General features: G+C 39.7%; 1 protein-coding gene across 2 annotated transcripts in view; it reads right to left on the bottom strand.

Annotated features, from left to right (window-relative positions):
- The window catches only part of GPC6 (glypican 6), a 1,087,352-nt gene that overhangs the window by 294,018 nt on the left and 766,116 nt on the right, over positions 1–27,218 (bottom strand). The window lies entirely within an intron of this gene.

Below are 27,218 nucleotides of genomic sequence, written 5' to 3'. Positions count from 1 at the left end.
TTACCAGGCTCTCAGGTCACAAATCCAAGTTCCCATGCAGTGCTAGATTCCAAAGCAAGCTTGGCTACAGAAGACCATGGGGCTGTTACATAATTTCATCCGGAAATGTGAGCACGTCTCATCCATTCATTTTTCCCCAGTGCAGGGCACCAGGTAGTGAAGAACCCCCAGCTCTGAAGTTACACGCCTCTGATTTTATGGTTATTAGCTAAGTGACCTTTGGCAGGTTACTAAATCTCTCCTCTGCCCTCGTTATCTTTATCAACAACCTGTTAGGACTGCTGCCCAGACTTGATGAGATTCTGTAGGGAAAGTTACAGTGCCTAGAACATGTTGGGTTCTTAATAAACATCAGTTTTTGCCCCTTTGTTCCAAGAAGTTGCTCGAACAATGATACCTGAATTGGCTTGGTTTTGTTTTGCTTCTCTCCTTTGTACTGGCTTAGACAGCTGGCTTCTTGGTTCTCATTTGCTTCTGTTTCTGGCTCATAGATTACACCTCGGAGGTGACTTAATCACCCTGGCCTTGTTTTACATGTCGTGGCTCTGGTTTGCTCCCCAGATCCCATACTCTCTGGCACATACAATAGCTGGCAGGCCTCTGCCCTGGTTCTTGGCATATTCCCGAATATGAAAGGCAGAATTTCTTAGATTTGCTCATTTGTCTACTTTCCCCAAGATGGAGCATGTATGAATACCTTCAAACATCCCACTTCAACCCATGGTTCATGTAATAAGGTGCAGTTGGGGCTTTCCCCATCATTTCTAGAAGGCACTGCTGAGAGATTTTCCTTGACCAAACCCCAGCTCTTTCTCTGGTGAGTTAATAAGTAAAAGTCATAGTTTCTCTAATTTTCCACTATAGCTCACTGTACAGTAGGTTCCCTGAGAAAACTCACTTTACCTGTTTTGAAGGCAGGGTAATTACCAGGCTTATTTTTGAACCACTAACAAGATAGTCCATCAAATAAAAACACATGTCCTTGCTTTTTTTTTTTCTTTGTGGCACGCGGGCCTCTCACTGTTGTGGCCTCTCCCGCTGCGGAGCACAGGCCCCGGATGTGCAGGCTCAGCGGCCATGGCTCACGGGTCCAGCCGCTCCGCGGCATGTGGGATCCTCCTGGACCGGGGCACAAACCCATGTTCCCTGCATCGGCAGGCAGACTCTCAACCACTGCGCCACCAGGGAAGCTCCATGTCCTTACTTTTATTCAGATTTTTTTAATTAGAAAAATTGCTTCTTAGTAAAAAGAGTTCTCAGATAAACGCCTTCAGCTTCTTTTATCCTGAGAAAATTTTCTTTAAAGACTGTTAAAGGGCTTCCTTGGTGGCGCAGTGGTTAAGAATCCACTTGCCAGTGCAGGGGACACGGGTTCAAGCCCTGGCCCGGGAAGATCCCACATTCCGTGGAGCAACTAAGCCCATGCACCACAACCACTGAGCCTGTGCTCTAGAGCCCGCAAGCCACAACTACTGAGCCCGCGCGCCTAGAGCCCGTGCTCCGCAACAAGAGAAGCCACTGAAATGAGAAGCCCGCTCACGTAGCCCCTGCTCGCTGCAACTAGAGAAAGCCCACACATAGCAACAAAGACCCAAAGCAGCCAAAAATAAAAATATATATTAAAAAAAAGAGAAGACTGTTAACGTCTCTTTGGTTTACTAGTGATTTTTGCTACATTTTGTATAATTAGTGTTAAAATACAGAGTTATCTGATGTATAATCAATCATATTCTTCAAGGTATAAGGTCGAGCGTCCTATTGTATTTAACTGGAGGAAATAGAGATCCGGATCATGAAGGCTGTGCAGGGAGCTGATGAAAGAATCAGACCAGGACTCCTGCTCTTGGTGTCTTATACTCTATTCACTAAGTCATGTTCTTTCACCCGTAATTTGTTTTTTTAATAAATTTATTTATTTATTTACTTTTGGCTGCGTTGGGTCTTTGTTGCTGTGCGAGGGTTTTCTCTAGGTGGCGAGTGGGGGCTACTCTTCATTGCGGTGCACGGGCTTCTCATTGCGGGGGCTTCTCATGTTGTGGAGCACGGGATCTAGGCACACGGGCTTCAGTAGTTGTGGCACGCGGGCTCAGTACTTGTGACTCATGGGCTCTAGAGCGCAGGCTCAGTAGTTGTGGCACACGGGCTTCATTGCTCCATGGCGTGTGGGATCTTCCCAGACCAGGGCTCAAACCCATGTCCCCTGCATTGGCAGGCGGATTCTTAACCACTGTGCCACCAGGGAAGTCCCTTTCACCTGTAATTTTTAAGACCCATGTTCACCTAAAGAGCCATAAGCATATTTATAGATTATTTTTTCTTAATCATGAAGAAAATGTATTTGAATGTGACCCACTTCCCACGAACCCTTGTAATGGTGACTTTGTGGTACACAATACCAGAAAGCCCAGACCAGTATCTCATCCCACCGGTGCTCGCTCATTCTGGCTGCATACTTTCTGTCCTTGGGGCAGTGAATCCACTTCACGTGTCCACCAGTCCCTCCATCACCTGCTCTAGCCCTCAAAAGAGAGCTGGAAGATAAGTGCTTCACAAATGCTGTTGGTGGCATAGTGGTGTGAGCGTCTTTATTTAATTCTCTTTTCTAAAACTTTTTTCAATTAAAAATGTGAATAAGTGGCTAGATCAAATGAATAAAGTATTTTAAAAAATTTATAGAAGCAGAAACCACTCTGGTTGAATCTCTAACCTACGAACAAAAAAGGAAAACAAAAACCAAAAAGAAAAAAAAGTAAATATCCAGTATATTTATAGAAGAAAAGGAGGATTATCATGACCGATAACTTATTAAGGGAAAACTGTATCTGTTTCCAGTACCTATATAGTTAAGGGAACAGAGAACAAGATATACAGTGGAAAGGGCACTAGACTTTCAGACATTAGTTAAGAATTTCACTCTCAGTCCAACAATATATTAGCAGTGAGAACAAGTTACCTATTGTCTACAGGCTGCTGTTCTTTGTACCGTATGCAATGGCTATAATTGTCCCTGCTTTCTTCACAGTCTTGTAATGATAAAACATGATAATATTTGTGAAAAGTGTTTGAATTGCTTGAAAAATATAAGGTCATAAAAATGTAAAATACTACTATTGGTAGAAGGCCCTTAACATAACAAGAGCATTGTAAACAGCCTCCTAACTCATCTCTTGGCTTCTTGGTATATATCTTGTCCTATTCAACATGCATCTCAATGCTAGTTTAGTCATCTAAAACATACCATTTTCCTGCGCAAAAGCAACCCCAAATTCCCCCCACTCAAAAAAACCCTCCAAAACAAACAAAAACTCTGTAATTGTACCACTGCTTATGAGATAAAGTAGAACTCCATTATATAGCTTATCCTTGACACTAACTCTTACTTCACTTGTGGCAAAACCACTCTCCTCACTGCCTCATCAGCCCTGAGATTTCCAGCGTCTATACCCTGTGCTCCATCCTCCAAGTCTGAGCTCCGACACAATCACAGCATCTTCAGGTGACTCAGCATAGTATAAAAAGCCCTATTCTTAGGTTCCGGCTCTTCTTCTTCTACCAAATCAGCTTTATAATCTTAGGCAAGTCAATCAAACGCTCTGGACGTCAACTTTATTAACTTAAGAAGGGATAATAATACTCCCAAGGTCTGGATAAGAGGATTCCTCAATTCCCTTTCAACTCATGGCATTTAAAATCAACCAACCAACCTCTCTATGTTGTTGAGGGAAGCTCTGAGAGTATTTAGTTTCCTCATCACAAATAGCCTTTACTCTCATATGAAATAGTTAACTGACATTTGAATTCATTTGCATATAACCAACATTCATAATTGCAGACCCGAGGGTATGAATTCATACTCTTGCAGATAATGGACAATATGAATTTCAATTATTTCTATCATGAATCATGGATAAGTAAAACTTTTCATATGTCAATTTCCTCTTTCAAATTTCATATATATATATATACATGGTACTTTACTATGTAGAAAAGTGAGATGCTCTGTGTAGCATGGGAGAAGCCCACAGAGAAAGAATTTTGATTCAGCAGGTTTTCTCACTATGACTCAGGTTTTAGCCTTGGATACAAATTTCTAAAAGAAAAGGTGGCAATAAAGGAGCATGGTTTCTGTGGACATAGCTACAGTTAATAAAAATGTTCACAGAATATTTCACAAAGTGGCACAAGTATTTTCATTAATAATAGTAACTAAATATTGACATAAAATAATTTCTTTAAGAAGCACACTTTATAAACCTCAGCTTCTTGGGAGATGAGAGAAGTACAGCCATTGGTAATGAACAGGAAAGCCATTTTCACTTGCACAAAATGTTCATTAATCCAAAAACTCCTCATTTTGATAACTGATGAGCATTACACAGCCCTGTGCTCTGTTTATCGTTAAGTCAGTGGACAGAGAAAAGATTAATAAAAAGATATATATATCTAGGTTCTGTGTTTTATCAGAAAAGTAAGAAGAAAAGGGTTACTCATTAAAGCCTCCTGTCTAGTTGGGGATTTCTGGTCTTCCTGTTAAAGCTGTCCAAATAAATGTTTATTGATACCAGCCATCAATTCATTTAATGATATATAAAACCTACACCTGTTCACCTGGACTAGGATTTGAGTCGAAATCATAACTGTTTATTGCCAGTCAGAAAACTTGATCCTAGATGGATTCACTCCTTTCCACACTTTTCAGTGTCTATCAAGTGCCAGGCATTCTTCTCTTCCCCTGGGCTATTAGCAATGTTAAAAATTAAGCGCCTGATCTCGTGGAACTTGTATTTTTATGGGAGTGGGGTAGACCGTAAAGACATAAAATGATAAATAATGAACATACAGCCAAGTAGAGGTAAGTGCTATAAAGAAAATCTTGAGCAGAGTAAGGGTAGAGCATGATGGAAGGGCTATTGTACTGTATTGCATTTTTTACATCCTGCTGTGTGTGGGATGTGGAATCTTAGTTCCCTGACCAGGGACTGAACCCAGGCCCACAGCAGTGAAAGCATGGAGTCCCAACCACCGGACTACCAGGGAATTCCATGGAACAGGTATTTGAGTGGAGTGGTGAGATATGCCTCTCTGAACAGATGGTTTTCAAGCAGAGACCTAGATGAAAATGTCTGAGAGATCATGGGTCACTCCACGCATCAGATATACCATGGCCAACCCCTAAGCATTCTACACTGTGCTGGGTTCTAGAAGAAATACAAGGTCCAGCCCATAGAGAACCTCTAATTTGGCTGGAGAGACTGGCTTAGCAAATGTAGAAATTAGAGAATAATTGATGATGGATTACATGTTACTGATTCTGTGTACAGAATGGATCCAGAGATGGAAGGTTGTAGCACTTGCTGACTATCATGGAGGATGTGCACCTTCAACTTCTGAAGATAAAAAGAATCCAGAAAAATGGAGGATGAAAGAAAATGATTTATGAGGAACATGGGCAGAGTGGGAAGCATCGGCAAAGGCTAGAAGAAGGGCAAAGAGAGGAGAGTTTACTGAGTATCAACCGTAAGCCAGGTCCTGGGCAAGGCGGTTGATGGAGGTGGTTTTCCTGAATCCTTTAACTCTACATTAGGTTAACTCTACATTAGGTAGATATCACCATGGGAAGAGCTGGTTAAGTTTAGGGAGGATAATGTCTTCCCCAGGGCCATACTTGTTTTAAAGGAGATTCACAAGAGAGGGCAAGGAAACTCCTTGGCTTGTAAAGTTTATGTTTGGAGAATGGAAGGAGCTTCAGTTGGATAGATTGGGTGGGTCCAGAGAGGGGTGGCAAATTATCTGTGGGGCAGAGTACCCAGAGCCGAAAGATAGGGAAACTGGCTAATAGATGGCGGCATGAAGTGACAATCCTGACTTTGAGTAGAGGCAGTGGACTTGGGGAGTAAAGTGAATTGGAGGACAGGGAGACAGGTGGGTTATAGGAGAATAAGGAGGTGCAATCTCAATAGTTTTTGTAAGAGAGTAAAAGAAGAGAATGTAGAAGTATAGAACTGGGATAGTTAGGTGGGAGATTCCAATGGTAGATAAGGTCAGCTCAGTGTAACTGCAGAGCCATAGGTTCATTATGTGTGTACTAACAGGTTACTTAGTAACCACATTTACTGCACAGTACCGGGACTTGACAATTAAATATATAGTTAGTCTTTGCAAACTGAGTCATTCCCTCTAACCAGTGTTTCTTTCCAGGACTTTTAGCTTCTTCCTCTCCAAGCCCAACACAACTACACGTGTAGTGCTTTTCTGACCTTTCCTTCTGCTGCTTTCCTCATTAAACCTCGCCACTCCTGTGTCATATTCTTGTAATTCTAGATGTTAGTAGTTCAGTGCATTCTCTAACCAGTTGAACATATCCATTGTTACTATAACCATTTGAGTTTAAAGAGAGACAGACAATACAGGAATTTCAGTTTGCATGACAAACCAGTGAGAGAATAATTGAAAGAAAATATGTTTTTTGAGCTTCAGAGAATTACTTCCTCCAATTTGGAAAATAAATAATTCAGGATCATTCACAATTAAACATTATTATTGTTACTACAAATATATTTTGATAAACACAATAAACCAGTCAGAAATACACTGAATATTTGACTAATAAAAATATTAAAAAGTCAGAGATATCTCTTTAATCTCTTAATTAATCTCTTAAGAGTCAACATTAGTAACGATATCTAGGTGATAGTCCTGCTGCTCTGCACCAGTGTGCCCAGAACCTTCCTGTATTTATACTCTTCCATAAGAACTCGTTACCATTTTTTTTTTTTTTTTTTTTTTGCGGTACGCGGGCCTTTCACTGCTGCGGCCTCTCCCGTTGCAGAGCACAGGCTCCGGACGCGCAGGCTCAGCGGCCATGGCTCACGGGCCCAGCCGCTCTGAGGCATATGGGATCTTCCCGGACCGGGGCACGACCTGCGTCCCCTGCATCGGCAGGCGGACTCTCAACCACTGCGCCACCAGGGAAGCCCTCATTACCATTTTAAATTTTCAATTAAATTGTAACGAAGCCCATCAGAAGACTCTAGGAGAACATCCTTGATATTGATGAGCTAAAGAAAAACTGAAATGTTTCCCCTCAGAATGGAAAAATTTATTAAATTGATTATCATTCTCACTATTATCACTGGGGTTTTTATCCACTGTTTATCCAAGGTGATGGCTAATCACCCGAATGTCTCTGAATGATTTCTCCACAGATTAACACATAGGAGTAGATTTTCTCTATGTTATTTGCTCTTATAGCACCATATATTTTTTCAAATATAATTGGAATTGCTTATCAGCCTTTTCTTCAAATTCCCAGCTTTTAAATCTGATTGAATAGATGCAGTCACAAAGTAAATGCATGTCTTAGTCAGTCCAGGAACCCAGATTCACAGACCCTAAATTTCCAGACACTAAGCCAGCCTGTCCTTTCTTAAGAAGTTTCATCTGAGAGTCGGAGAACTGGATTCTTCTGAGGTCAGATTCTGGGTTGATGAATTTCAACTGGTCTCTGGTTTTCTCTTCTATGAGAAATGAAATCTCATTGGGATGCCTGAAATAACTGCATTATAATGTCCCCCAAAGAGGGAAAGTACTAGAACAAATGGTATTATTTATGGCATTTCTTATGATGCATTAGAATACTGAAAACACTAGGATATTGTGCCCTCAACAGTCTGGGTACCAAATGTGTTAATTGCACACTGTATTCAATTAGCGAACTTTTGCTCCGGTATGTGTGCCAGGCAATATGATGTGAGCTGGGGAAGTGAAGGTGAGTGGTATCTGACCCTTTCACCCAGGGAGGTAAAAAGTCTAGTGCAGGAAACAGACATATAAATAAATAATTGCATGACAATGTGAGGAGTAGTAATGGAGACGCATTATATGATGGTTATGGAATCCCGTGGAAGCAGTGTCTACGTTATTCACAAATTTTAAAAATGTATAACGTCAGGAGGAATGCAGGTAGACACATATGTACAGCTGTAGCATACACACTTGAAGTGTCCTATTAGTTAGAAATATTAAAGTGTGAAGCAGCTCGCAGAAACATTTTTGCATTAAGTTCACCATGGGTGAAATAACGGTCCTTAGTAAACTCCAATACATCATCTGCAGAGATTTCAATGACCCTACAAACATTCACAGGCATGAAAAACACCCCCAGCGCGGATCCTTCTACTGCTAAATAAGAGCATATCCCTGTCTTTACATTTATCTCCTACTTTTAATCTGTCTTGTTAGAAAGCTCTGAAATACCACTGTGTCTACAATGGAAATGGGGAGAAAGTAAAAATCACAGAATTTAATTGGTGGTTCTACCTCCAATTTGTAATCTTATAGCAAAATGATCCTGGCAAAATTTTATATGTATAAAAATATACTTACTATGCTAGAGTTTGAAGACTCTAATCATGTTTTTAGGCTTCCTGTATTATTATTATATTCATAAAGTGGTTATGGCTTCATACACCATTAATGTAGATGAGGCAGTATAGTTGCTATGACATGATAAATACAAAGATATTTCCCTATGCTCTATAATTGAAGGATGTACACAAGTTTGTAAGCATATATGAGTATATAAAGACTTCTAAGATCCAACAGTAAAACTCTCTGGTAGACCAGCCCCTTTATTTGTTGCCCAGGTTTTAAATTTTATATAACCACCTTCATTGTGGAAAGAGGTTAAACTTTCCATTTTCTCTCAAGTTTATTCACTGTACCAGATTTATGTTATACTGGATTCATTGTGGTATAATCAACTTTTCTTTTTTTTTTTTTTTGCGGTACGCGGGTCTCTCACTGCTGCGGCCTCTCCCGTTGCAGAGCACAGGCTCCGGACGCGCAGGCTCAGCGGCCATGGCTCACGGGCCCAGCCGCTCCGCGGCATGTGGGATCTTCCCGGACCGGGGCACGAACCCGTGCCCCCCCTGCATCGGCAGGCGGACTCTCAACCACTGTGCTACCAGGGAAGCCCGGTATAACCAACTTTTAACCAAAAAAAAGCATACACACATTACAGTGAGATAAATGCTTTTCGTTTTATTTATGTTATGTAGGTCATCTTCCTTTGCAAGGTGAAAACGAAATCATTTGCTGACTTAATTCCAAAGACAGCTCTACTGATTTACTTCCAAAAGTCAGAGTCAAAATATTAAGCAGACATCTGGGAAGAGCCTAGGGAAATCTGGGTAACCGTCTGCTATGTTTCCGTCTTCAACGCTGGGCATCAAAGAACAACCACTGCTGACCTTTCTATCTGAGGTCAAGGGTATGCAAAACCTACTTGTTATTGTAGGGGTATCAAGTTCAATAAACATAATGTCAAGTACGGGCATCCTGAAGGGATGGGATTTATGAGCAAAAGGAGTTCAAGCAGTTTTAATTCAATGTGATTTTTGAAATCTGTTGAAAATCATTTATAAACCTTCATTGTAATGTTTAAAACATACTTCATTTATTCTGCATTTGATAGTCTTCTGAAAATATTACACCACCCATGCTCTTGGAACAGGAGTGTAAGACATACTTATCTGCCACCTTTTAAAAAAGTAGTATTTTTGCTGAGCTATTGAATCGGAGCTATTTAATCTGTTTTTTTACATGATGATTGCTACCCTGAAAAAATGCACGAAGGCTACTGAAGACGTCTGTCAAATAGAGTATGATGTTTTTATGCTCGCATACTCCAGTGGACTGAAGAAATTCGCACCGCTGGGAAAATATGCAAACCGCTAATGTGTGGTTCTCTAACATGCACTGATTTCTAAAACAACAAAAATGCCACCAAATCCACAGATTTTGCTTAAATTCTAACACATAGCTTCACCTTCATTTTTAAATGACAACATTACTGTATTTATTCTTGCAAATAGTATGATTTCCCAGGTGGCAAAGAGATAAGAACCGGTATAGTTTAGATGGTTGCTGGCACTTATTTTCATATATCATTACTGATAAGTCATAGATTTCCTCTCAAAGCTTGAACAAATCTCTAGTGAGAAAAAGCAAGATTATGTAAAGGCCAATTCTGGAGGGTCCTGGCTTCTTAGTGGCTCAGAAAAGAAAGACCACAACATGGATGCCTAGAACCACCTGATACTTGGATCCATGTAATAGGTCTCACGGGCAGAGTTTCCATGTGACCCGAACATGGCTATGTTCTATAACTCGACATCCAGGTTGGGAAAGATCTCTTCCTATTTCCAAGAGAGCCGTGATGAGGGGAATGAAGAGTGAGGACGTCAAAGAGAAAATAATTTATTCTTAAGCCCAGGACTTCTCCACATGTTAAGTACAGACAGATGAAAATCTAACCAGCAGCCCCTATAAAAAGTTTTATAGAGAATGTCTCTGATTGGAACGCATGCAACCACATTCTTGCTGGCGTTATGGTAGCTCCATTTTTGTGCTGAGCTCTGTCACAGCAAAATCTTGAAAGTATTTTCCTTTAAGTAGATTGTGAGATGGGATCAAAAGAATGATTTTTTTTAAAAAAAAAGCAGCTTATGTAAAGAGCCTCACACATTTCATGAGTGTACTGCTTTCATCTGCGAATCCTTTAGGAGAGAGTAATGACGACGGTATTCCTGGATGGGAATCAAACAATTGCTTTGGTTCAAAGACATCACTGAACTACTTATTCTAGCATAGGGCTGGCTTTCACGTTTATGGCCATTCAGTGCAGAGGTTCAGGAGGAAGAGGGATGTCTGGAGAGTTCATGTGTGAGTTGGAAAATAATTAGGTGTAGACATGACTCTCTTCCTCTCTGCAGCATGGAGCTATTCTTTTCCTTAGAGCCACAATTTCCTGAATGGGGCCCAGAATTTTTTAACTCAAGGTCTTTGCACATGTTTCCTTCTCTTGCACGTATCCCACTCTGCTAACTCACGCACCCTTCACCTGACTCACAAGTATTGTCCTTCTGGTTTTACTCAGCTGCCATCCTCCCCGAGATGCTGGGCATCACCTGTTTGGTCCAGGTTAGGTAGAATCCTACGGACTCCGATGTATTAAGCACACATCACATCCCCCTGTATGTTTGTCTGTCTGTCTCCTCCCTTGAGACTGAAAACATCTTGAGATTAGGAGCTGGTGCCTCTGCAGTATTTATTGTTGCTTCTCTGGTGCCCGGCAGAGTGCAAGTTAATATATGAAGGGCTTTCTCAAGCCATCCATGGGGAGGTAGGAAAAAATGTAAGCAAGACACGCTATGTTTTAAGACATTCATGCTGTGATTTTCAATATATACTTATTTTAGGATAATTATGTATAAGTTATATGTAAAATGCTAAAAATAAACACATGTAAACTATTAGTGGTACAACTAGACAGTAACTTTTATATATAAAGCTCAAGCCAATGGCCCTGCCTCGGTTCTTAGGTTCTATTATATCTATTACTTCTTTGTACAAGGCCTCAGAGGAAAAAAATTGCGAAAGAGCATGATCAAAATCAATATATTTAAAAGGGGAAATAAATGGAAGAAAAGGACATTAATCATGCTCGACATTGAATAAATACTTAACCGTGTACAAGTATCTGCAAAAATCGCTTAGCAAAGTTCATCTCCATGAAGATTCAAACCCTACAATTCTCTCCAGGTCATTAGACTTTTGGATGTCCCATAACCCTCAGATTTTTGGCCAAAATCAAAATATTGGTAACTATCATTACCTTTTTAACTTTTATTTTTTACAGTGGCTGCACAATATAAAAATTCACATATATTTCATTGCATTTCGTTTTAAGACAAAGAGATTCGATCAGAAAAAAAGTCATGGAAGGACTGTTGCTTTTCTGAACCAGAAGCTCTCTGAAATTTGGTCTTTTCGGAAGGTTTAGAGGAAGGATAAGCACTGCTACTGGTTGTGGATGTATGAATTTATATTCCAGGCCTTGGGACTTCTTCATCACCTCTGTTGGAGATACAGATACAGCCTCCTGACTGTCAGAGCACATTTATAACTGAGCTCCGTATTGAATAATTTCCTTTAAGCCAGACAAACTTTAAAAAAGAACAAAGGGCATGTGGCAGTCAGACATGAAGCTTCCCCAAACACGAAGCCAGATAGATTTTTAATAATTTAAACGGCCAATTTGAATAAATTTTATCTTAGTTAAATCTTCTGATTGTTCATTATAATCTTTAATCAAATCATAAGTCATCCTAAAAGGGACTGTAACATACACCACGTGCTTTATTCTAAGTTATAAATGTATAATTTTCGGTTAATTTCAGAAAACCTTCTACACGGAAGGCTATTTTTCATAGGAATTTCAAAGCTGAGTTAACCAAATACGCTTAGGCGCATAAAGAACAGAGGTGGAATACAATGAATAATCAAATGCTAGAGAATGGAGAAAAGACAGATTGCCCTTTAAGGCCAAGATGGCACATGCCAGGCATGTGTGCCAGGATGAAGTCATCCCTTCATTTCTTTCCTAGTGCAGTACCATTAATCAATCACAGTGCTCTTTTATACTGAGCCCAGAGGTGACCTCAGGATCCTTCTGAACACAGAATTCCAGGCAGCCACAACCATTCTTTTGGATCGGTAAAACCAAACACTATCTCTGATCTGGGATTTCCTTTGTACTCCCATTGGCACGATTGCTCCGTAATGGCTTAGCAGGGTTGTACATTCATTGTTGAAAGGAACTAGAGGTCATCTGGTTCAAACAACTGCTACAGAATCACCCAGAAAAGGTGTAACCTCTCTTTGAAACTTTCAGGGACAGAACCGCTGCCTTACTAGCACGCACATCACTTTCAGACAACGCCAGTTCTTAGAAAGGTTAGAAATTTGTTCCTTACGTTAATTCAAAATATGTCTTTCTGTCATGTCCTCACAGAGTAAATCTAATTCCACCATAAAAGATAGACTTTAAGTATTCAACAGAGTCACCTCATGGCTTCTCCTTTTAGGTTTCTCTTTGCTAAAAATATATTAAGATGCTTCAACAGCACCTCATGTGGCATAGTTTCCAGGTCTTTCACCAGCTAAGAAGGACAATTATTCTTTTTAATTATTAGTTACAATTAATATTTTACATATCATACCCTTCATCTGGTGAAATCCATTTTTAGCAGCAAAAAAAAAAAGAAGGCAAAGGGTAAAAACTGTATCGTATGAGTTCTTTGTACTTACAGATACTAGAGATTTTAAAAATAATTAGATCTATTTTAATTTTGTTTATCAATGTACATCTTTTTAACATGGTTCATAGAGCATCTACCATTGGGGCACACACAAATACATAGCTGTCCTCCATGAAACAACACAGTGGTGTGTCTGACATAAAGTTAGATCATTTTTGTCCTCTACATCGACATATATCCATGGGTAATTCCTATTTTTTGCTAAGACTAGAAAACCAGAGGATTGTGTGTGCTCTGTTTCCAACCTTTGGACCGTTGAGGTGGTAACGATTCACATCTACAGTTGCCAACAGGCAAACACACTTTCAATTCACATTCTTCAGATGCAAACGTATTAGCTGCTTCACTTAAAATGATTACCAGAATGTACAGATAATAGATATGGACATAATATTCAGATAGAGATACAAATATAGACATTTGCATTTTATGACCTTTCTTAACAATTTTGGTAGCAGAATAAGGCATAGTAGAAGGAGTCTCAGATGGGGAGGGGAAGATGTGAATTCTAGTGTTAGTTCTTTCATGTATGTTGGGCAATGATTTTTGTATCTATAGATCTCCTTTTCCTCAGTGGTAAAATAAAATCCTAACTCCAAATTTTATGATTTATGAATAATTATCTCCAAGATCCAATTTGATACATCATCAGTTATTATATACTGCACACTCACCCCAGTATTTTAGTCCAGTCCTTGATAACTTAGGAATTTGAATACGAGATATTTTTTCAGTTAAGAAGAATTTGTCTGCTATATAGTGTATTCCTTATTAGTTACAATGAAGATCTAGTGGCCTAACTTACTTACCACAGCGGTAAGTACATTATAGTTGAAAATACTTTGAAAGTGAAAAAAAACAGTGGAATTAATGTTTCAAAGTTCATTAAAACCTGCCCCAAAACATATACACTGAAAATATTAAAACTATCCAGTTATATTCTATGCAAGGATGACAGCTGGACTGACTAGGGTATCATATATCTGTCCCAGGTAGCTTTTCCAGAAAGGGAATTAAATTCCAGTATTCCAGTATTTATATCCAGATACTCAGATTTTTATACCCATATTATAAAGTAAAAGTGGTCAGTAGTTACATGAAACTGTGAGTTCCTTGCAGAAAGGGGCCTGTCATATTCACTTCTGGTTTCTCAGAGCCTACAGTGCCAGCCATAGGGTAGACACTTAAAAAATCTTCCTGAGCGAATTTTGAGACTTGATTATATACACCTCAGGCTTCTTCACTGGGTCTCACAATCTCCTTAGAGCCAGAGAAATGGCCCACTGAGGACAAAATTGCCTTTAGATGGAGTTCCACTTACGAATGTTCCTTTTATTAGAAGTTGAAAGCTAAAGGTATGTAGCCCCAAATGATTGCTTACTAGCACTCAAACTTATGCACTGGGGGAAAAAAAACTGTATGTTATATTGCTGTATTAATTTTTCTTACCTAAAGAAATAACAGACCATTGAAAAAGTATATCCAAGTTATATATTTACAATTGAGAAAGTAGAAAAATCATGGAAATTACTTCTGACATTATTCTTTCTAGTAAATACAATGAACCGACATTAAGGAATATAGCAATAAACATTTATGTACCTATGAACAGCACGGGGTGAATAACTGGAATAATAAGGCTGTACAAATCCAATTTAAAAAAATATAATTACAAGAGTAGACCATGAATATCTACAATGGGTATAATAATATATATCTTGATTTTACTGAAGTATTTGATATAGTGTCTCAAAAAATTTTATTCACAAAATTAATTTATACTGTCTATTCTAATTCACTGAGGACCACTCGAAAAACCACACCCGATCATGTGTAGGAAATAAAATTAAGAGCAAATAAAAAAAGGTTAAGAAATAAAAAGGAATTATGCTTCTCTGCTTCAAAAAAAAACCTCACAAATATCTCTAGCATTCAGCATTGCTTAACCCTTTGCTGACTCATCAAAATGTAAATGTTATTGTAGTGAGTAATTACAGGTTTCTAGGAAGATCAAAGGATGATCAGTCTAACTCATTCTCATTTCTAACAGTGCCCATCTTCTAGTAGACACTCAATAGATACTGAATGGATTAATAGGAGTTCAGAGATGCTACACATCAGTACTTCAATTGTACAGAGACAGTAGCACGCAACAAGGTTAGGTCATTTGCCTGAGGCCACAAGCCGGATAAGCATTAGACCAGGACCAGAACTTAGATTTCTTGAGTCCTGAGAAGCATTAACTTTCACTGTGTGGTCAAAATTCAGAGGTTCTAACTCCAATATATATGAATGTCCAGAAATTTACAGAGGAGGCTCAGAAAGTAAGAGAATGGCAAAATCACAGTGCTACTCAGCTCTGTTAGTTGCAGGAAATAACATTTAATTGTGCGTAATTTCATGTGTAATAATGACACTTGGGTTATTCACACCTAACATAAGAACACAATGTAAGACTTCCCAGCAAGGCATCAAACTTCATAAATGATTGCCTTGGTCAGTTAGCCCTGACTATGGATTTCATCTCAGGGTTCTACAGCACGCCCTCATCAGAGATGGTGCGCTGAGAAGCTAGGGTTCATCTTGGACTCCATTTCTCTCTGACTGAACAGCTTAGACTCATCACACTGCCTTGGTTTCTTTACTATAAAACTTGCCCTCCACTTACTCCTTTTCCATTGCAAATTGGCAGAGGTAGGATTAATGGGCAAACCGCATGTCATGCCTTTTTTTAGTGTATCGTCTTCAAAACCATATAAGGATTTACTACTGAGGTGACACATCACAAAAAAAGGACACAAAGATCAAAAGTTGTCATATTTCTAAAGATCAGCATCTCACTTAATCCGCATTTATTAAGGTGTTTGTGCAAATGCTAAAATCCCCTGATGCTCTTTTGTGAAATCTCAGAGCCATGCATAACTATTACAAGGTAAACGAGGAGTAAACTATGTTTACCTATAATGATTCATTTAGGAACATACTTAGCAGAATGTGGACGTCTGAAACGACACCAAGAATACTTGGGAGGTTTACTTATTTTTAGTGGATAATAAGTAAATTTTAATATTGTCTATTTGAACTAGACTCACAACTCTGTAGCAGGGATTCAGGTAGGAGTAGGGTAAGTCCTGCAAGGTAGATGCTAAAGAGGGGAGCTTTTAATCTCCTAGATCTGGGAGTTTTAACGCAGTGCTCAGTGTGGGTTCTGAACAACACAAACAAAGATGCCAGCATCAGAAGGTCCCTGGGAGGCAGGCAAGCTTTGAGAACTTTGCTTTAGTGGCTTTAGAAAAGCTTGAGTGGGACCACCTTGGAAATTCAAGAGTGAGTCCTGTTCATTTGCAAAGGACAGGTTTCCCTGTTAAGACACAAAATGGATAATGTAGTTCAGTGATTCTTAATGGGCCACATCAGCCGTGGGCCTTATTCAATGCATGTTCTTTTCCTCTACCCACAAGCCCGACACTTCTCTGGGGCAGTTTCCACGCTGCACCCCTTGTGGAGAGAGCAAGCCCATGTTTCTGATGGGAGGGTATTTGCCTTTCTCAGGTGTGTTAGGATGGGAATGAGACAAAGTACTATAGAGGTAAATAGGGGATTAAATGCAAAAAAAAAAAAAAAAGCGCTCATTATTTTGATAGTTTTTCTCTAAAAGGCCAATCAATCAAGGTATGTTTTAGATGAAACAAAATGTGAATATAATAACCAGCTTGAGCTTAGAAAACATCTTAGAGATAATTTAGCACCATCCCCTCATTTACCATATGAAGTAAAAGTGGCCCAGAGCAGCTGAGGTAACACAGTAGAGTCAAAGTAGAGACTCAGATCACATCTCTTGTTTGCCATCTGCATAGGTGTCGCTGGGTATCTGAGAGGGATTGGTTCCAGAATCCCCCACAGATAGCAAAATCCAGGAAAACTTAAATCGCTTATATAAAACGGCGTGGCATTTGCATATAACCTACACACATCCTCCTGTACACTTTAAATCATCTTTAGATTACTTGTAATACCTAATATAATGTAAATGCCATGTAAGTTGATATAAATACAATGTAAATGCTGTGTAAATTGTTGCCAGTGCAGGGGCAAATTCAAGTTTTGCTTTTTGGAACTTTCTGGAATTTTTTTTCCCGAATATTTTCCATCCGCGGTTGGTTGAACCACAGATATGGAACCTGCAGATACGGAGGGCCGACTGTACTCCCGGGTGACTCACCCTCCACCAAGGGGGCCATGGATGGAGGCTTGCGCTTCGCGACACGCATTATTCAACTAATAGGACTCAGCTCTCTGTAGTGCATGCTGTAAGTCTAGCTGTCATAAAAATGCTGCCAACCGTGAGAACTCCAAGGAAATTGGTGGAAGCATCTTTCCTTGAAGGAATTAGAGGCAAACTAGATAATGCATAAACAAACTGTGGATAAAATGCTGAAATGGGACGTTTCTTTCATCCATATTTTTATATAACTGTGGTTAATGGTTCTGGAGAAAACAGTTTCGGAGATGCTTCTCTTTGCTTGTAGCACCAAATAATGTGTTTTCCTGATGAACGTATCAGTTCTCCCAGAATGAAAAGATGAGCTGGGAGGGGTCAGGATTTGAGAGGGGACAAACGAGTGCTATTTTTTCTGTTTCTGTGGTTGGTACCTCATGGATGCCTTTAACATTTAATAGAATCCTGTAAGAAAACTCAATGTAGACGAGAAAAACAAGTACAGAACAAAGCACAAACAAGGCAATTTGACCTGAAAATAATGCCTCACGATCAGATTTTGAAAAATTCCTACAGTTGTGGTCTCAAACAATAGAATCTGTTGTTTTCACCCCCTAGCGTTCTACACCACGGCTAAGCGTAACTGCTGGTAAAACATAACAGCCCTCCCTTGCAGCAGCATTCAAACGTTTTGTTGAATAAACTCTATGTTTGGATCACAAAGGGATTCCCAAACAGAACCTGGCGCTGCAAAACCTGCTTCCTCAGAGAGTGTCAAGCATGTTCTACATTTGTGGAGCATATGAGTTTCTCACAGCAACTAGGCAGGGAGAAAGGATTTCATTTTTGAAGAGATCTCACTCACAATTGTTCTGGGAAGCTGGAGGCATCAGTGAAGGTCTACAAGTTAAGGTTTTCTTAGTATGCATCACTGGAGCCATCGACGTTGTCACTGAAAACAAACAAGCGTGACACCCACGGGCCAAACCTCACACAGCGATCATATGCCCAGGAGAAATAACACTCGATCACGTGCACGGCATTCAGAATTCACTAACAGCCAGGAGAAAGCACCCTAATGCGTTATTCTATTTCTGTTGTGAAATCGGTAGTTTTTCATCCCTGTCAATTATTTAGATATTCGTCAGTATCTGTAAGGTATCAGCTTAAAGATTTAAATAATGGTCTCCATCTCTCTATATATTTATATATGTGCTGGTAATGTTTGTACCAATCTACGGTGATTCTGACCAATCTACGGTGTGAACTGAATAACCTCTGCCTAATAATGCAAATCTCCTCCATTTTAGCAACTTCTTCATACCATTTGCCATTTTCTTAGTCAGTACATGTGTGCATGTGCCAGATAATACGTTCATTCCGTAAAAGACTTAGGCTTATTTACAAAAATACACAAAATAAAGGAAGATTCAAAACCATCAAGCCAAATAGAAAATGGTAGGATATCTGGATGAAAACAGAGAGGAACCAGGACATAGAGATTCAGTGGGTAAGAGCTCATATAATTACTGAATCTGCGAGACAAACTTTCCTACCCCAAGTTTCCGAGTGACCAAAACCAAAAAAAGGAAATATGATTAGTTCAGAAGATTGACCAGTCGCTCAGGAAATTTGATTGACATTTCTTGCATGAGTGACACTACAGTGCTTAGTAGACAAGATCCTTGCAGTAAATACAGAAACGAATTATAGTCTTTCAGTGTAAAATGAGGGGATACTTATAACTGGAGTAAGAGAAACAAGATCTGCAAGCTTCGAACCTGTCCAGAGACTCTATAATACATGTTTCTTTAGGCTTCACTGAGAATAATTCACCAAGGACTGATTCCTCTTAAAAGTGGGCAGATTTCTTGTAGTCAGCCTTAGGTCCTAAATTGCATCGGAAACCACTTCCCCCCGAGGGCTAACTCTCCCCTGCTGGATATCATACACTGACAACATGCTTTCTCAAGCAGGTTTATTTTAAGGTTAGAGAGGAGGGTTAATGGCATCAGCAGGCCGTATCTGAAGACTTCACCTCAGTCGAGTCAAGGGTACTGCAAAATCACCCAGCAACTCGCCATGAGGGATTTCAGCATTGAATTGCCCAGGGCTTCCAAGCCAGCATGCGTTTCTGACCGCCTAGCCCCGATTCATCCTTTGTTAGCCATGTGCTGCAAATGCAGACGCCCCTCCCTTGCTCCTTGGGCAGGAGCAGTTATGAATATTTATTGCAGCCACAATTCTGGCTCCCATGTCTGTCACTGTTGTTCATCTGCTGAAAGCAGAGTGCAAATCGTTGCAAATCTGGCCTTCAATATGGCAGACAACTGCTTTCTTGTCTTGTTTAATAAATTGTATTTCTTTCATATGAAAATGAATGGAGTTACAATGCTCCCTGTTTTATGGAGCAGTGATTTTGTAGTAGTAAGATAGGATATTAGCAGAGTAACAAGGGTTGTTTGAGGGCATGCTTAGAATACTTCCTGCCATGGCTTTCAAAATGAATGTGTTAATCCATGTTAATCTAGTTCAATCTTTAAAAACAATTACATTTATTTTACAACCCACCTGGCACTGTGACTAGTATTATAAATATGCCCCATTGCTTACATATTTTCATTTTATTGTACTTGCAGGCGGAGTAAAAGCAAATAAAAAGATGATAATGCTGAATTGGATTAAAGTCACTCAACAGTATATATGCAACAATCTCAGATAGGTCTAGTTCAATGTCTGATTTTTAATCAAGTTTAGCAAATTATCCTTTTACAAGATTAAAAAAGCTCTGTAAGTGTTGCATGTACAATTATTTTCAATAGCTCCTTTCAAAAGGAAACTACTTATTCATTTTAATCAGAAAGTTTGCCAAATTAAAAGTTTATATGATATTCATACACTTCCAGGAAGACACTTGACTCTATTATTACTCCTAAATATTAATCTTTAATATTAGTGCAAGATGACACCTGGCTGAGTGATGATCTCTAACGCCTTAATTATGAAAGACTGTCTTCAGATGAACTTTGGGATTTGTTTTTGCACCCTTCCTTCTTGTTGGCTTTTGAGTTCTACTAAAAGCTCAAATGTACCAGGGTATTTGTGGAAACTACCTATTAAAAGTACAGATTTTATCATCCTTTTAGGGTATGGTGGTTGTTGAGAGAGAACTGCAATTCCTTGGGTCTTAAATGGCCTGAGGTAGCAAGTGACATAAACAACAGAGATAGTCGTTAAAACGCAATGTAGCAATTCTCTTTAATTCATTTCACCATGTATTGCCAGAGCACCTACTATGTGCCAGGCACTGTTTTAGATCCTTCTCTTCCTGGAGCTTACATTTTAGTAGAGGTGAGACATAATGAACACTCAAAATAAGGAATAAGTAAAGGATAGAAGGCAATACACGCAATGGGAAAAAAACAACAACAACAGTGGAGCAGGGGCTTCCCAGGTGGTGCAGTGGTTAAGAATCCGCCTGCCAATGCAGGGGACACAGGTTCGAGCCCAGGTCCAGGAAGATCCCACATGCCACGGAGCAACTAAGCCCGTGAGCCACAACTACTGAGCCCGCGTGCCACAACTACAGAAGCCCTTGTGCCTAGATCCTGTGCTCTGCAACAAGAGAAGCCACCACAGTGAGAAGCCCGCACACTGCAACAAAGAGTTGCCCCCACTCGCTGCAGCTAGAGAAAGCCTGCATGCAGCAACGGAGACCCAATGCAGCCAAAAATAAATAAATTAATTAATTAAAAAAAAAAACAGTGGAGCAGGGTACAGGGAATTGGAGGAAGGGCAGGCTGCAATTTTAAATAGATATGCTTGTGTGTTATTTGTTAGGTTAAAAATCACTGAGTTGGCTCCTCTTCATGAGAGTTCTCTCCTCCACTTCCAATATTTTAAACTATCAGTAGAAGGTCTGAATTGTCCTTCTTTGTTCAGTAAGAAAAGGGTAATTCCAAAGAACCAAGCAAATAAAAGGAAACAGAAAAGTTTACAAAATTTCTTTTGATGGTTTGAAAGCCAGAAGGAGATGGTACCTGTGAAGAGGTGATGAGATGACTAAACATGGAGGAGAGGTGTGTGAATGGTGGTACTGTGGCCATCCTGAAGGATGACAGATCTTCTTTAGTGGTTGGGATGGAGAAGGACATTAAGGAGAAATTAGATCACATACGTGTTTGGCTTTAGACTCAGGCCCACCTTCAGCCCTCTTTCCCTTACTTCTATCTGTAGTTACAGTCTCACTGTAGGTGTTACAGGTAACACGTCTGAGGCCAGCCAAGATGAGGAAGATGAGGTGGTAAGAGGTGGAGAACGATGGGAAAAGCAAAAGGGGAAGGTGAGGGGAAAACACATTTCCTTTCCCGTAGGCACTCCTTGGAGAGACACACACGTGTGGAAACACTGCATATTAATCCACAACCAGCCATTGTTATTTTGTCTAAACAACAGTATCTGATTCCTGGAAAAAAAGAAAAATGCTTTCTTGGCTGCAAGCGTATTTGTGAACAACATGTTAATGCCTAATCCTGGGTTTAGCCTTCAAAGTTAAGCTAAGAGACTTTGCCTTCTTTGCCATTATTTGCTGGAAATGTAGTCTGTCAGAACCTGGTCTGGGGCTGGCTTTGGTTGTAACCACCTAAAGGGTCAGGATGTGGGATGAGACTTATAAACCCCAAAACATTTAACCTGGTGGGAACTGCCAAAGAACCCGAAAATCACTAACACCAAATCAACTTACATCACTTCTAGAACACCAGTGTGTATTTGTTGAACAAATGAAGGAATGATCCTTACCAAGAAGATAAGCAATTGAAAGTTAAGTGAACATTTGCCCTCGGCTAGGTCCCTCCACTGCCAGATGGGAAAACAGAGGACAAGAATCACGTTGATTACTGTGTCTTAAGTATTTGTGTTCCAGCACTCCATAATGAAGCTTATAAAATCAAGTATGTATGTGTATATATGTATACATAGACACAGATATATAATGCATGTTATTTTATTTATATATAAACATAAATATATGTGTGTGTGTATATATATATATATATATATATGTTATTGCTGATTTTCTCAAGTGAATTAAATAGGGTTTTGGAGAAGTCTTGGGTGTTAGGCTTTTACTCCCCCGAAAGGCAAATGTTTTTTGTAATAGTTGTCTATATTTATTTTCCTGCCATTTAAGGAATAATGGGACTCTTACTAAGTCTTTCTCTTGAATTGCTTATGATATAAATTAAGCTCCACTTACAAAGTTTTGGGGGTAACAACCAGAGTCTCTAGGGCTATGTTTCAGATACTGAGAGCAGTTACAAAATCAATTTATCTTCAAGATGAATTATACTAAGTTTGAATATAGCATGTTTCCTTTTTAAATCTATACATCTAAATGATCTTCTGTCTTTTATCAGCTGTCCTGTTGAATTTCTGCTGGGCTTTTCTTGATTAGCACCATGTGTTCTCCAAGAAACACTTGGTTTCTGTCAACTGTCTTTCATGCAATAAGTCTGTTTCTTTTGAAGGTCACACATTCAAGCATTTATTCAAAAACCTACAACTAAACCACACATGTGTAAAACAGTAGAATATATTTCACAGATTTCACGAGAGTTCCTAGTATACTTGTGTCTTTTCTGGATGATACTACCTCTCTTTCATTCCCCAGTAATTCTTTCATTTCTGTTGCTTACCATTTTAAACGAATTAATGAAATGCAAAAACATAATCTTAGTTAGTACTGCAACAGCAAACACTGAGATTGTCAAATATTTAGACAATATTGGTAACAGTATCAATGGGCACTGGATAATTATTTTCAGACAAAATTACAAGTTTCACTATTTGGAGTGTTTTCATCCCTGAATAGAGAATTTGGAGGAATGTTTTAAAAATCTGCATATATCATATTATTCCTGTAGAAACAACTGACTGTCATTTGACCAGTTTTTCACAAAGAGGATACACTTTCCTTCAATTCTTTTACTAACCACAGAACTACTAATTTGAACACAACCAAATTCTAAGTCCCATTCAATATATTATATGAAGTTTACTTCTCAAATGGCAAACAAAAATTTTGAATATGTTAAGCGCAAAAGGCAAAAGGGAATGGATTTAAAAAAAAAACAAAACCTCTTGCAAGCCAATGTAACAGCGTTGTTAAGATAAACCACATTACGGATATAAGTATGAGTGGTTATGACAGAGAAATGCAAGATAATACGTTGATGAGATAACTGTAAGCATCTTTTTCCCATTACTGAAATTTCAGGTAATGCTAATGATAACCAGAACAGGCTATGGCCATTCCTCTTTTGATTGTTCTGTCTCAACAAGAATAATGGCTTTGGATGAAAGTGCAAAGAATTGCTGACTTAGAAGACATTTTTTCTGTTTAAACTACATGACCACTCAGATTGGATTTAAGTGTTATGGGAGAAATTATCATTGGGCTAATGGTTTTTCCAATATTGATTGTTAGTACCTGTAGAGGATTTCTCAGTAATTAAATATACATCTACTACTCATGAGAATAATTATAATAACTATAGGAGATTTGTTTATCTAAACTAGATGATGCTGTTAAAATTTGATATGCTTCTTCCAGATTCTCAGACACTGACTTCATGCTCTAGCTCCCCGCACCTGCAGGCATCCTCAGAGATTTACTCAGAAGAGACAAACTATCACTTTTCAGAGCCTGGTCTGCAACGGAAGATAATTATTCATTAACGTGTTTTCAGTGTGACATTCTCCATGGGTAGTGGATTAGCTTCATAATTTCTTAATTATATATTCATTTTTATTAATATTTGAGCAACTCCCTAATATCCTTTATGGGACTATATACTCATTCAAATATATTTGAATTAAGATATTTATTATTAATATACTTTGTAAGAGCATACCATGCGCCAGACACTATTCTAGGCTCTTGTGATCTGTGAGTACAGCAGACAAAAGATCACCGTAGAAAAGGTTAACGATCAATTTCTCCATTCCTTTCATTATATGAGTGGTAATAATTGTAGAGATATTATAGTAAACATTACCAGTAATATTTAGAGCATCTCTTAGGTTCCCAAGCTTGGAATTAAAAGCGTGATGTGGAGAGTCCTTGGAGGAACTCACACTCGCTTGGTAGAGACAGGAGGAAAAAGGAATACTTGCAAGCAAGGTATTAAGATCCAGAGTAGAAGTATCAGCAAAGTGCAGGAGCACATTGAGGGGTTAAGTAACTTCAGGGTTTTGGAAAGCCTTTAGAGCATTCTTGAGAAGTGCTGCTTAGGACAAGGCAGCTCTTAAGGTGTACCTCCCATCCTCACTTTGGTGTGTCACTAGGGAGTTCTCTTCTCTGCCACTGCTTCTCTTTTCTATTGTAAATTTAGCTTTTCGCTATCAATACCTTGTTTGCATTTTTGGTCCACAAGAAGCAGTAGTAAAATATCTTTTAAAAAATCACAGTAGAATAGAAGAATGGCACAGAATATAAGTAATTACCTAACTTCTGCTGAAGGCAGTTAGCTTCCCACCCATCTTCTCTTTTTTTTTTGGCGGTACTCGGGCCTCTCACTGTTGTGGCCTCTCCCGTTGCGGAGCACAGGCTCTGGACGCGCAGGCTCAGCGGCCATGGCTCACGGGCCCAGCCGCTCCACAGCATGTGGGATCTTCCCGGACCGGGGCACGGACCCGCGTCCCCTGCATCGGCAGGCGGACTCTCAACCACTGCGCCACCAGGGAAGCCCCCATCTTCTCTTATTGAAAGTCGAGGAAGGAAATCCCCATCACCAAGCTGACCTGCAGGTCCAGTGCAGCCTCTAAGGGCTTGGGGATTTCCCCTCTTCCTTTTAAATGCCCTATATCAGTAGTTAGGCCTTAAACAGAGAGAAGAGGATGATGGAGTGAGGGAATAATAGAAAGGGGAGTGTCCCTAAATTAATCAAATAAAGGGATTAGGGAGGTCCATAATATATATTGGTCCCAAACTCCAGAAATAGCTGTGGGAAAGGGGAAACAAATAAAGGGGAAGGAACCAGTCCTCAGGATCATCACAGATGACTGACGATCACATACTTGGAGACGGAAGGGACCAAAACAGTCCTCCAGCCCAGCTCCTCCTTTTAACTGATGAGGAAGCCAAAAAGAAGTGTGCTTGGCCGAGTCAGATGCCTGGTCGGTGCTGGTGCTGTGGTCAGAAGGAAGCCAGTGTACCTAACTTCAACCTCAACCTCCGCTCTTATGATTACGGGCAGGATCTTCAACTAGAAGCTCATCAATAGATTTTAGAGTATCCAGGGACGCTCTGATGTATCCTCAAAATTCTATGTCTGTGGAGTCATATTTATTTTTCTAGGGAGAGCGAGCCTGCTTTCCAACAACTTCTGAAAGGGATCCGTGATTCAAAACTAGTTAAACCCACTGGGTTAGGTTTATTGAAGAATAAGTCAAGTTCCAGGCTCTTAAAAATGCATTTGAAGATGTCGACAATTTTTGCTAAGAATCCAAGTGACAACTGTTTTTTGCTAAAAGTACACATGTTAATTTGGTTTACTTACGCTCAGATCCATGACAAATCTCTCTTCAAACCACAGACTATTATTTTCAAATGGTCCCAAAAGCCTTAGGTCAGAAGATCTAATACATAGGTAAGATATCAACTTGCATTTTACTCGGTTAACATTTAAATTTAAAACATTTGCCATACTTAGAGTGAATTACTCTAATCTTTTGCTGAGCAGGATTTTTCGCCAGTTCTATTCTAGAGGATTGTCTCTTTTCGTTTTTCCCCCCTTTCTTTGCTAGTAACTGAAGTTTGCAATATTACTCTTGTCACTCCCACTAATGTAGAACTGCAGCTAATACACTGAAAGCACATAACTGCTTCACCCAGTTTTTAATTAAAAGAGCCTTATGTGAGTTAAAGCGGCCCTTACCAGGGCTGATTCTCGGTCTCCACGCAGGGGCTGCTTTCTCAGGCACCAGGTGGGAGAGAAGAGTCTAAAGGCTGACTTCTGCCCATGTCAGATGGTAATATACAAACGTATGAGAAGCCTGAAGCTGGCCTGTTGACTTGAGTCATACAAAGCTTCTGAGATATACTGTGACTTTTATTTTGCACTCATTTAAAAAATTTGTTTAGTACCTTTGGAATGTGAATTTTGTAGGCTGTGTGTATCTGTATATGGACGTGTGTGTGTGTGTGTGTGTGTGCGCGCGCGCGCGCGCCTGTGTGGAAAATAAAAGATGAATTGGGATTTCAAACTCAGATCACTCCACAGCTCTCTATAGAGTGCACAAGAAGTGTTTGCTTTAAAGCCAAAATCACTCCCCCATGATTACATTGACAGATTAATATAAGAAATTCAGTGAATTTCCCACGTTTCCTCACCCACACGGTGAACACATTCTTACAAAGTACAAAGGAATGACGACATAGCTGGCTTTGTGAGCCACGTGGATTAGATGTACTCTTCTGAATTCTTTTTCCTAGGGGCAGGTTTGAAGGTGGGTAGGGTTCCAAAGACAAGGAAAGGCAGATCAAGGCTCTGGGGAGGCTGCTGGCTGGCTGCCAAGAGGCATCAAAAGGTGGGATTATTTGGTTTAGTCCTTATCAAAGTGGGGCCCAGTCAGCAGCACTTGTGTCCTGTTAGAATCCCCACACCAGATAAAGTGAATTAGAAATTCTGAGGGTGGTGCCCAGTGCCCTATGGTTCAATAAGCCCTCCAGATGGTTCCAGTGCTCCCTAAGCCTTGAGATCCAGTGACCTAAATGAAATTACCACTGGCTCAGGTTCACCCCTCAGGTTCGCTGACACAGAGGCTGGGCTTTA

The sequence above is a fragment of the Globicephala melas genome, chromosome 18 (assembly GCF_963455315.2).
Source record: "Globicephala melas chromosome 18, mGloMel1.2, whole genome shotgun sequence".
Taxonomy (NCBI): Eukaryota; Metazoa; Chordata; class Mammalia; order Artiodactyla; family Delphinidae; genus Globicephala; species Globicephala melas.
This window is presented reverse-complemented; position numbering and strand designations above follow the sequence as displayed.